The sequence below is a fragment of the Echinops telfairi genome, unplaced genomic scaffold (assembly GCF_000313985.2).
Source record: "Echinops telfairi isolate 266 unplaced genomic scaffold, ASM31398v2 ScPeMD7_42;HRSCAF=159, whole genome shotgun sequence".
NCBI lineage: Eukaryota > Metazoa > Chordata > Mammalia > Afrosoricida > Tenrecidae > Echinops > Echinops telfairi.
Genome location: NW_022103940.1, coordinates 1,181,241 through 1,193,129, shown reverse-complemented (window position 1 = coordinate 1,193,129; position 11,889 = coordinate 1,181,241). Strand labels below are relative to the sequence as shown.

General features: G+C 37.6%; 2 pseudogenes; both read left to right on the top strand.

Annotated features, from left to right (window-relative positions):
* Window positions 1–1,763: 1,763 nt before the first annotated feature.
* On the top strand, window positions 1,764–3,085 carry LOC101647557 (annotated as a pseudogene).
* A 151-nt stretch (window positions 3,086–3,236) lies between these two features.
* On the top strand, window positions 3,237–3,795 carry LOC101663747 (annotated as a pseudogene).
* Window positions 3,796–11,889: the final 8,094 nt, after the last annotated feature.

Here is an 11,889-nt window from a genome sequence, read left to right as displayed (position 1 = left end):
AAGTTTCCCTTGGGAGTTCTTTAAAATCACATTCTTTTTTTAAAAAAGTATTTCTTACCTTTTTTTCCCTTACCCTGACATTTGGGTCTGAATTGTTCTCATGTTTAAAATCAGGATGAAATAAATTATAAATAGTTGTTATTGTTAGGTGCCATTGATTTGTATTCAATCCATAGTGAAGGATACAATGCTTATTCTTGTACCGTATTCACATTGCTCTTATACTTGAGCCCATTGAGTTTTAATCCATATTGAAGGCTGCAACTCTTGGTCCTCTTGAGCAAGTGCTTCAAGTTCTCTTCACTTTCAGCAAGCAAGGTTGTGTCATCTGCACATTAAAGGTTTTTAATATTTCTTCCTCCCATCCTGATACCAGATTCCTCTTCATATGATCCAGATTCTTTGATTATTTTCTCAGTATACAGATTGAATATGTATGGTAGAAACACTCAACACTGATACATATCTTTCTTGATTTTAAACTATGATCTATGTCCTTATTCTGTTCACAAAACTGCCTCTTGATCCATTGTCAAGTTCTGCATGAGCAAAATGAACATTTCTGGAATTCCAGTTTTTCTCCAGGCTATCCTTAGTTTGTTATGATGCACATAATCAAATGCTTGGCATAATCAATAAAACACAAGTGAACATCTTTCTGGTATTTTCTGATCAGCCAAGATTAATTTGACATTATCTATGACTTTCCTTGGTACAAGTCTTCTTCTCAATCTGGCCTGAACCTCTGGCAACTCCTTGTCAATGCACAGTTACAATTGTTGTTGGTTGCTCCTCAGCAATATTTTACTTGCATGGGATATTAATGATATAGTTCTAACATGTGAGCATTCTGTTGGCTTGCCTATCATTGGACTGTTTACAAATATGACTCTTCCAGTCAGTTGGTCAAATAGCTGTCTTCCAAACTTCCTGGCATAGATGAGTAAGTCCTTCCTGTGCTTCATCAGCCCGTTGAAATCACAAAATATATTTTGATAGCCAAAAGAAGCAATACTTGCAAATAGATATTTTAAACATAACTAATCTACAACTACAAAGTTCTACTCTTGATAGCATTTACCTTTTTAAGGAGTCTCACAATCTCCAAAGGATAAGAGCAGAGAGTAGAATCAGTATAACAGATGCAAAGAGGTCCCTATTGTAAAGGTTATGAAGATTTGCAGCACAGTGAGAAGATGTCTTCTGCTCCTTCACACTGCATACAAATTAAGTGAATTATGTTGCTTATCTCTTAATCCACTGTCTGGCTATCCTGTCATGTTCTACTCTGTTGGTAAAATATTGAGTGGCTATGCTTCCAACCAGAGGGACTTGCTGACTGCGCCACTAAGAGGAATCCATCCAGGCAGCAAAGGCAGGAGGCCACAGCATGCGGGGGATGGGGGTGGTGGGTGTCTACCAAGCCCCATCAGTCTCTCTGGGAGCTCCTGTCCTAGCCCAACTGAGCTTCCCGCCCCCCCCCCACCCGCCCCCTCACACACACACACCTTTTTTCCCCCCAAGGCACTGAGCGGCGCCACCCTCCTGCTGTAGCCCAGCACTGCACAGCCCTCTCGGATTTTCAATGTTTCACACTCCCCAGCCAGAGCCTCCAAGGTTCTTCCCCCCCCCAGCCCCCAGCTGCCTCCATTTCCTTAAAAAGTTTTTTTGTTTTTTTTTTCCGGTCTCCCTACCCTCCACCAGAGCGGCATGTGAGCGGGCCTGGTGAGTGGCCGAGTTTTCCAAGAAATAACTCCACCAAGATGTCAAGTAATAGGCAAAGAGCAGATGATGATAGTCCCAGCACCCCCAGGGAGTTCAGTTGCAGACCAGGGAGATCCTGCCACTGAAGAGCCTGAAGAACAGGAAGAAAGAAATCTTTCTGGCATCCAGCAGAAGAAAAAACCATACTCTCTAGCAAAAGCACTGCCAAATTAACCCCTACTGCTAAAGGAATTCAGCAGGCGCTAGCTGAAATAACTCTTGATCCTCCTGCTAACTGCAGTGCTGGATTTAAAAGAGATAACATTTATGAATGGAGGTCAACTATACTTGTTCCACCAGGTTCTGTATACGATAGTTAAGTTGTTTTTCTGGATATCACGTTTTCATCAGATTATCCCTGTAAGTCACCAAAGGTTACTTTCCGGCACCAGAATCTATCACTGCAACATCAATAGTTAGGGAGTCATCTGTTTGGACAGCCTTAAAGATAGCTGGAGTCCTGCTTTGACTATTTCAAAGGTTTTGCTGTCTATTTGTCCCCTTTTGACAGACTACTTTGACTTCTCAAGGTACCCATTGAAATTTTCTGTTCACTTCTTTGAATTCATCATTTCTTCCATATATTTTAGTTACTCTATTATGGAAAGCTGTTTTCATAGTCTCATGATATTCAATTTGATCTTTTCTTCCTTATCTTTCTAATGATCTTTTGCTTTTTTTCATGAGTGATATTCTTCATATCCTCCCACCACTCCTCAAGTCTTCTGTCATTAGTATTCATTGTATTAAAATTTTTCTGAGATGTTCTTGAAATTCAGGTGGGGTATACTGAAATTCATATTTTGGTTTTTATGGACTTGTTTTAATTTCATTCAGCTTCTACTTGAACTTACATATGAGCACTTGATGGTCTGTTGGAAAGTCAGCTCCTGGCCTGGGTTTAGCTGCTGATATTGTGCTTCTCCATTGCCTCTTCCCACAGATGTAGTCAATTTGGTTTCTGTATATTCCATCTGGAAAAATCAATGTATTGTTGTGCTGTTGAAAAAGGTATTTCCTATGAAAATTCCTTGATTTGCAAAATTGTATCCTGCAATCTCCAGCTTCTTTGCTATTACCAAGACCATATTTTCTAACTACAATTCCAACCTTTTTGCTACTAACTTTTGTACTTCAATCATCAGTAATTACCAATGCCTCTTGATTGTATGTTTGATAAATTTCAGACTGCGGACATCAATTTCTTCATCACTAGTTTTCATGGTTGATACATAAATTTGTACTGTTTGGATTTCCTTGAAGGCAGAAGCTGCCAATCAGCTCTGCAAGAGAAAGACCGGGCTTTCTGGTAAGGAGTTAAAAGTCTCAGCGTAGTATGTAGGGCCAGAAGTTCTGCTCTCTGGTGGGATCTGTTCATGGCGGTTCCTGGGGTCTCCAACATTTTTTGCATTTGTGATACTGAAACTGCCCAATGTGGAGGCAGCAGAGCTTGAGGTAATTCCTGGTGTGAAATGACTGAGTACAAACTGGTTGTGCTTGGAGCACATGGTGTTGGGAAAAGTAAGTTGACAATCCCAACTAATCCAGAATCATTTTGTAGACGAGTGTGATCCCACTATCGAGGTTCATACTGAAAACAGTTGGTTATGAATGGTGAAACCTGTCTGTTGAACATACTGACCACAGATGGACAATAACAGTGCAGTGTCATGAGAGACCAGTACATGAGGACAGGCGAAGGCTTCTTTTGTGTGTTTGCTATCAATAGTAGCAAATCATTTGCTGATTTAACCTCTACAGGGAGCAGATTAAATGAGTAAAAGAGGTGATGTACCTACGGTTCTGTTAGGAAACAAGTCTGATTTACCAACAATGAAGGTTGATACGAAACAAGCACATGAACTGGCCCAAAGCAATGGGATTCCGATAATCAAAACCTCAGCCAAACCCGGCAAAGGGTTGAAGATGCCTTTTACATACTGATAAGTGGAATTCATCAGTCCTGAATGAAAGAATAGCAATGATGATGGGATTCAAGGTTGTATGGGATTGCCATGTGTGGTGATGTAACAAGATACTTAAGACGTTCTATTAGAAGAGAACAACTTTTAAGCTGCATTGACACCTTGTCCTGACTTCCTTGGAGGAGTGTTCCTATTCCCATCTTCAGTCTCACCAAGAAGCTCCTGTATTTCCTACCTCTCAGTATATCAGTGACATGTTCTCTTTCAAACATTCTCAGTATTATCCCTCCTTGGGTTTCTTCCCCTCGCACACATACACCTTTGACACCCCAGGTTTTTCATCTGAAAAGTAATTCATGATCTCAAACTAAGAAACAAACTGTAGAACAGACATGACATTTGTTGAAAACTGTCCTGACCTCTAAAGTAAGCAACTGCTAGTGGTTTGTTCTTTTATTGCTTCTTTCCATTCACTTTAAGCTTAGAACTATGCTGGTTTTTGGAGAAATGTCATAAATTACTATTTGCAGAGAATACTTTTAAAAAGAAAGAAAAAAAGAGTTACAGTCTGGGAAACACACAGGGGCAGTTCTATTCTGTCTTATAGAGTTATGATGAGTCAGAATTGACTTGATGGCAATGAGTTATCACATACAGAATTGTACTTCAAGATAGATCATGAAATGTACTTTGCCAATATGTATCCAATGCCATCCCTTTTGATTGTGCCATTCCCATCACAGTAAACCATTTGAATTTCTCATTCAAAACGTCAAATACCAGTCCTTTTCAGGTCACTAACTCCTAGGATATTGATCTTTAATGTGTTCCATTTCATTTTTTACAACCTCTAAGTTTTCTAGATTAATAGTTTGTACATTCCAAGTTCTGAATATTAGTAGATTTTTGCAGGTACTGCTTCTCATTTTGAGTTGTGCCCCATCAGCAAGTGACGATACCGAAGGCTTTATTTCCCCAGGCTTTACTCCCTTCATGCTACCATGGTCAACTCTCCTTTGTGAAGACAGCTCCTCCTCAAGTCATATTTCAAGTGCCTTTAGACACAGGGGGCCCATTCCCTGGCACTGTCTCTGACAATGTTCTGCTTCAGTTCATTAGGCCTTTAGTATGACAATGTTTCAAATCTATGTGTGTTAGTCTGTGTAAACTAGTGAAACAAATCCACAGAAACATATATATATATATATAAGAGTTTTATATAAAGGGCAATTGTACATTAGGAACACATCCCAACCCAGTGCTGTCCAAGCCCATAAGTCCAACATTAGCCCATATGTCCAACACCAATCCACAATGTCCTCCTCAATCTCTCAAAACACATGCACTAATGCTGACTGCAGGAAGAAAGCTGAATCAGTGAGCATGTAAGCATCTCAGCACTGGCATGGGTCTCCCCAAGGCTTCTCCAGCACTCAGGGCTGCATCAGGGTAGGTCCATGTGGCTTCTGCTCAGGGATGTCTTGCAAGAAGTGAGCCTTGCCAGCTGAAGCAGAGAACTGGCTAAGGCAGCTGCACCCTAGTCTGACCATCAGAGTGCAAGACACTCAAGAACTAGAAAGGTGAGGTTCACTGAGTCATTTATCTCTCCCCCCTTCAATAACTCCCACATGTGTTTATCGGCCAGGTTGGCACAATAAACCTTAACTATCTGAATCCATCCCTTGCCAAATTGGCACCTGTACACAATTCTTTTGCCTAACAATTCCAGTTAAGTATCACCTACACTTTAATCCTATAATCCTATTAATATATTCCCCGCCTATGAAAGTTTGTAAGCCAACCACTTCATGCCTTTATCCCCCCAATTTTGGGTATCTAAGTCCTATATTGCCCACTTATATCAACCCAGACTAACACACTATACATAAGATTTTCAGTGGCTACTTTCTTCGAATTGGGCAAGCAATTCTTTCTTTGTAGTCTGTTCTTCGGCTGGAAGCTCTGATGTCCTTCCTATCATTTGAAATACCAGTGACATAATTTCTAATATCAGAGCAACACAGAAGCCACCTGAATATGATCAACTGACATACAAGGTGGCAATTAACAAATTATCGTAACAGCTAAAAATATAGTAGAAAACCATATTCAAGGAACTCCAGCTGATGCTATTTAATGCAACCCCAACAACAGCCTAAAAACAAAGACATAAATAGAGAGAAAAAAATGTTGGCTGTGTAATTGTACTAACCTGATTTTCTCATTTGTTATCAACATTATATTACCACAGACAGCTTTGTATTTCAAGGTAGGCTTTACAATGGTCTTTTTGTTTTTTATTTTGTTCTTTGTAACAATGAATTCAACACCACTCCATGATTTTATCATTCCTAGCACACTAATCCGTACTATTGTGTGATTAAAAATGGCTAATCCCATTCCATTTCAGCACACTAATTTCTAGGATATTGATCTTTATGTGCTCTACTTTATTTTTGAATACTTCCAATTTTCTTAGATTAAAGTTTATACACTCTGTGTTCTAATTATTTTTACGTAGTTTATCAAGACATAATTAACATATCATGCAATTCAATACCTCAATCATATTCAGAAGGATTGTGCATTCAGCACCACAATCAACTTTGGAATATGTTCTTCCTTGTGTGCATATTTCTGTTGAGTCCCTATCCCACCCCCATAATGTGCTCTTAAGTGCCCCCAGATAAGTATTAATCCTTCTGCTGTCCTCATAGATCTACCCATCGTGATTTCCCTATACAGAAAACATAAAAAACAAAAGGGGACCTGGCAATAATGACCTGATAAAACAGAGAAAACCCTCAATCAAAAGGAAATCAGAAAGTATTAAAATAATACTACATTCAAAATGAGTCAAATAGAGATTTAATAACAAAGTGGTCAAACTTCTCTAGTCAAACTACAGAAGATAAAGTCCATTTTACAATGCTCTTTGTCTGATATTAAGGCTATTTACATCTTTAGATTATGATCAGTGAGGTTTTACCGGAGATTCAATCCACATACGAGCCCTGCAAATGGATTTGGGTCTTCCACTATCATTCCACATTCTGCAAGCTGTGGTTAGAATCTAGGCACTAGTACCATCCCTCCTCTGGATTTGAATTTTGTTCTTTACAATCTTTGGAGCATATAAAGTGGTGTTCCTCTTCTCTGTGGATTTAACTGATTCCTCATTTAGATGGCTGCTTTAGACAAACCTTTTAGATCCCAGGTGATTTTATTCACCCCCTAAAAACAGAACACCATCTGATTTTTTCGCCATACTTCTCTGTATAACTTATATCATCAGCGTTCTCCTTATGAGGTCAAGTACTGAACACAGTCATTGGCAAAAAAAAATGACTTGTTCTTATATTAAGACTACAGCTCAATTATTAATAGAGTTTATAGCTGCTTTTGTTTGGCATTTTGAGTTGTATTCCATCAACAAATGAAGGTCGTGAAAGGTTAACATCAAAATCATTATGGTAGACTCTAATTTGAGAAAGTAGCTAATAAACAAAGATCCACTGTCAAACCTATATAAATATCCATTGGAATACTTTCCCTCTCACACTTGTTCTGCCAGTGTGTCTATACTTGTAGATGACAACTGTTGCAGGATTGTGTGTATAACTGTAATTACTTCTTTTGCATTGAACTCTTACAGACTTATAAATGCCTTCCCCTGCCTTCATAATTTTTTCTTAAATTCCCTCCTATTTTTTATTGCCTTTCTCTTCACCTGAGTTAACACTTATCAATGGAGTAACCCATGATTTCCTCACTGCTCTTCCATCTCGCCATCCTTGGTAACTACCTAAGAAAATTTCTTTTAGTGACATCATATAGGTTTATCCATGTTATGGGATGTTTCACAGGTTCATCTTTATTCTTTGACATCACTTAGTACTCCATTGTATGTGTATACGAAACTTTATTTGTCTACTCTTTCACTGATAATCATTTAAGTTGTTTCCAACTTTTTGCTGCTGTGAATAGTGCTATGATGAAGACAGTGTTCATAGACCTACTCCTGTCCTGGCTTTACACTGTGATTGCATTTTAGAGTCCCACCAGCAATGTATGAGGATTGCATTCTCTCTACACCCTCATTAGCATTTGTTTCCTGTTTGACTTTTTAGACTTTTGTATTAATGCAGGGGTGAGGTGATAAGTCATTGTTTTCATTTGCATCTCTCAAATAGCTGATGATCCAGGGTATTTCTTCCTATGTTTGTGGGTCTTGTATTTCTTCCTATGTTTGTGGGTCTTCTCAAAGTCTTTTTTGGTGAGTATCTGTTCACATCCCTTGTCTATTTCTAATTGCTTTTTTTTTTTTTTGCTTTTTGAGGTGTTGAAGTTTTCTATGTATTTTATATATTAGTAACTTATCTGATATATTTTTGTTATTTCCCCCAAAAAATCTATGTGTTTAATTTTTACTCTTTTGGTGAAATATTTTGTTGAACATAGGTACCTAATTGTAAGAAGTATCAGTAATCTAATTTGTGTGTTTTTCAATATGTTTGATATTGAATTTATGCCATATATTAGGATCTCTCCGCTTGCTTATATTTTTTCATTGATGATTTTTCATTGATCTCTTTGTGTAGTATTGCCATTTTCACAATGATACCTCTTCACATTCATGACTATGTTATATACTTCCTTATATGTTGGGTGTTTTTTTTATCCCTTTAGTGGTGTTTTGAAGTTTTATTTTATTTGTACAGGTCCTTTTGTTTTCTGGTTAGGTTTTTCCGTAAGCATTTCATGTTTTGTGTGGCTATTCTAAATTGTGTTGTTTCACTGATTTGTTTTACGGAGTTCTGCTGCACAAGACCTATTTAGAGTATTGAAGAGCAAAGATGGTATTTTGAGGACTAAGTTGCACCTAAGCCAAGACATGTTATTCTCCATTGCATCATATTCATGTGACAGTTGGATATTGAGTAAGGAAGACTTGGAGTAATCGACACATTTGAATTGTGTGCAGGAGAAAAATATTGGATGTATAACTGTGCTTTACATAATTGATGTATGTATGGATTGTGATGAATTGTATGAGCCCCAATAAATTGATTTAAAACATTGAGCTCTAATAAAAAATAGAAATAAGCCAAATAAAAAAGAAAGTACCATGGACTCCAAAAGGAAGTATAGATCTGTAAGAAGTAAAGGGAGAGTGCTCCTTAGAGGAAAAGATGGCAAGTCTTTGTCTTACAAACTTTGGACATATTGTCAGGAAAGACCAGTCCATGTAGACAGCGGTTCTCAACCTATGGGTTGTGACCCCTTTGAGGGTCGAACGACCCTTTCACAGGGGTCACCTGATTCATAACAGTAGCAAAATTACAGTTAGGAAGTAGCAACAAAAATAATTTTATGGTTGGGGGTCACCCCAACATGAGGAACTGTATTAAAGGGTCACAGCATTAGGAAGGTTGAGAACCACTGTTGTAGAAGATCATCATGTTTGTTAAAGCAGCGGAAAAGGGGAACGTCTTCAATGAGATGAATTGACACAGTGGTTGCATCAGTGGGTTTGGGCATAGGAACAATGGTGAGGATGGTGCAGGACAGTACAGTGTTTTGTTGTGCATATGCTCATTATGTGTCAGAGCTCTCTCTGTCTCTGTCTGTCTGTCTGTCTCTCTCTTTCCATATATCTATCTATCTATATATATATACACACACATACATACATACATACATACATATATCCTTTATGCATAACTTCTCTTTGCTTTATTTGCTATAGTTTATATTAATTATTTTTTAATGTTAATCCATCTTGCATATCTGGTATGAATTCTACTTGGTTATTATGTGTTTATATGTATAATATATGTATACATACATTACATTTATATTTATAATTATATTTATAGCTGGATATTTATATGTTGAGTTCTTGGGTAGGGTTTTATTGAGAAATTTTGCAACTATATTTATGAGTTATACTGATCATTACATTTGTTTTTTAGTGATGCCTCTGCTTGGTTTTAGAATTAAAGTTTTCTCAGTTCAGGAAATGAATTTTGGAAACTTTAATTCTATATTCTGGGAGTTGTTTGATTAGAAGTGGTACCAACTCTTCTCTGAAAGCTTGGTAGAATTCATCAGTGATGATCTCTTGGCCTGGACTTTTGTTGGTGGTGGTGGTAGTTGTAGTTTTTAATGACCTGATAAATTCTGTCTTATATTACTTATGGGTCTGTTCAGATTTTCTATTTCAATATTTTTGTTGAAATAGGTGGGGTGTTACTAGAAATCAGACAATTTTATGGTTTTTCAAATTTGTTGGAGTACAGTTTTTCAGAGTAATATTTCATTATCTTGTTTTATTTAACTTATTTTTTTGTGATATTGCTCACTTCATTTCTTATTCATATTACTTGAAATGGAATCATTTTCTTTGTTAAATATGCCAATCATATGCAGATTTTGTTAATCCTTTCGTAGAACCAATGTACTCTCTTTTTGATTCATTTGATTGTTTTTCTGCTTTCTAACTTAGTAAGTTATCCATTAGGCTATCATCATTGCGGTAGTTGTATAATCTCTTGTCAATTTGAGAGGAATAAGAGTGAAAAAGTGGAGGTTAGCATATAAATCAGGTCGTAGCTTGATGACCTCATTTGGAGATGCTAAGGCAATAAATAGTGACACGTTCACTTCCTGTGAAGCATGCTTCCTGACATGACATATGAAGGTATACTAGTCTCCTAAGCTGTAGGAGCCACATGGAGACCCCTGCTAGCACTGAGATGCTTACAATGCCCCTGGATCCACAAGACTTCCCACCCACTGGCCTGTAATCTTCCTGAATTTGGCATCATTGCAAGTGTTTTGTGATTCTGAAAAGGACTTTATAGATTAGTATTTGACATATGGACTAATATCGGACTTATGTACTTGATCTGTATTGGGCTGGGATGTTTTTTCGATATTCAATTGCTCTTGTATATTAACCTCTTTCTTATACACATACGAGTGTCTCCATGAATTTGTTTCTCTAGTTTACCCAGAGTAACAGAGGTTATTTGTTATTTGCTATTTCTTTCTTTCTGGTGATGGTAGGGTTATTTTAATTCTGTTTCCCTAATTTTTTGAGAAGCTGAGCTGAAGTACCAATTTTGGTTTTTCTTTTTAGATGTATGTCATTATTGCTTTAAATTATCATTTCAGCACTGCTTTTGCTTTGACCAAAACAATTTGATATGTAGTGCTTCCATTCTCATTTGTTTGAAAGACTTTATCAGTTTATTTTAAATTTTATTATATTACCCAGTAGCTTTTAAGCATGATGCTATTCCATTTTTATCTGTTGTGACCATTAGGCGCCATCAAGTTGGTTCTGACCCATAGTGACCCTATGCACAACAGAATGAAACATTGCTAGGTCCTTTGCCATCCTCAAAATTGTTCCAATGCCTAAGCCCATTGTTAAAGACACTGTGTCAATCCATCTCATTAAGGGCCTTTTTCTTTTTTGCTGTCCCTCTTCTTTACCAAGCATAATGCCTTCCCTGTGGACTGGTCTCTCCTGAAAATATGTCCAAAATATGAGAGACAAATCCTGCCATGCTTGCCAACCTTGCCTCTAAGGAGGATTCTTGCCATCCTTGCCTCTAAGGAGGACTCTGGCCATATATCTTCCATGGCAGAGTGATTTATTCTTTTAGCAGTCCATACTTTCAATAGTCTTCTCCAGCGCCACAATAAAAATACATCCATTTTTCTTCAGTCTTCCTTATTCATTGTCCAATTTTCTTTTCATATATATATATATATATATGAAAAGAAAATATATATATATATATATTTCTATTAGGGGCTTGTTCAACTCTTATGACATTTGGACATTTGTTGCCATGATCATTCCCCTAAAGTTTTATTTCTAGTTGAGCCCTTGGTATCAGCTACTCATTTTCCCCCTCTTCCCCTGCTACCACCTCCCTCACAAACCTTTGATTATTTATAAATTATTATTATTTTGTCATGTCTTACACTGTCCAACATTTCCCTTCATCTACTTTTCTGTTGTCTGACGCCCAGGGAGGGGGTTATATGTAGATCGATGTGATCAGTTCCCCCTTTCTACCGCACCTTCCCTCCACCCTCAAGGTATCGCCACTCTCACCACCGGTCCTGAAGGGTTCATCTGTCCTATCCCAGTGTTTCCAGTTCCTGTCCTTACCAGTATACA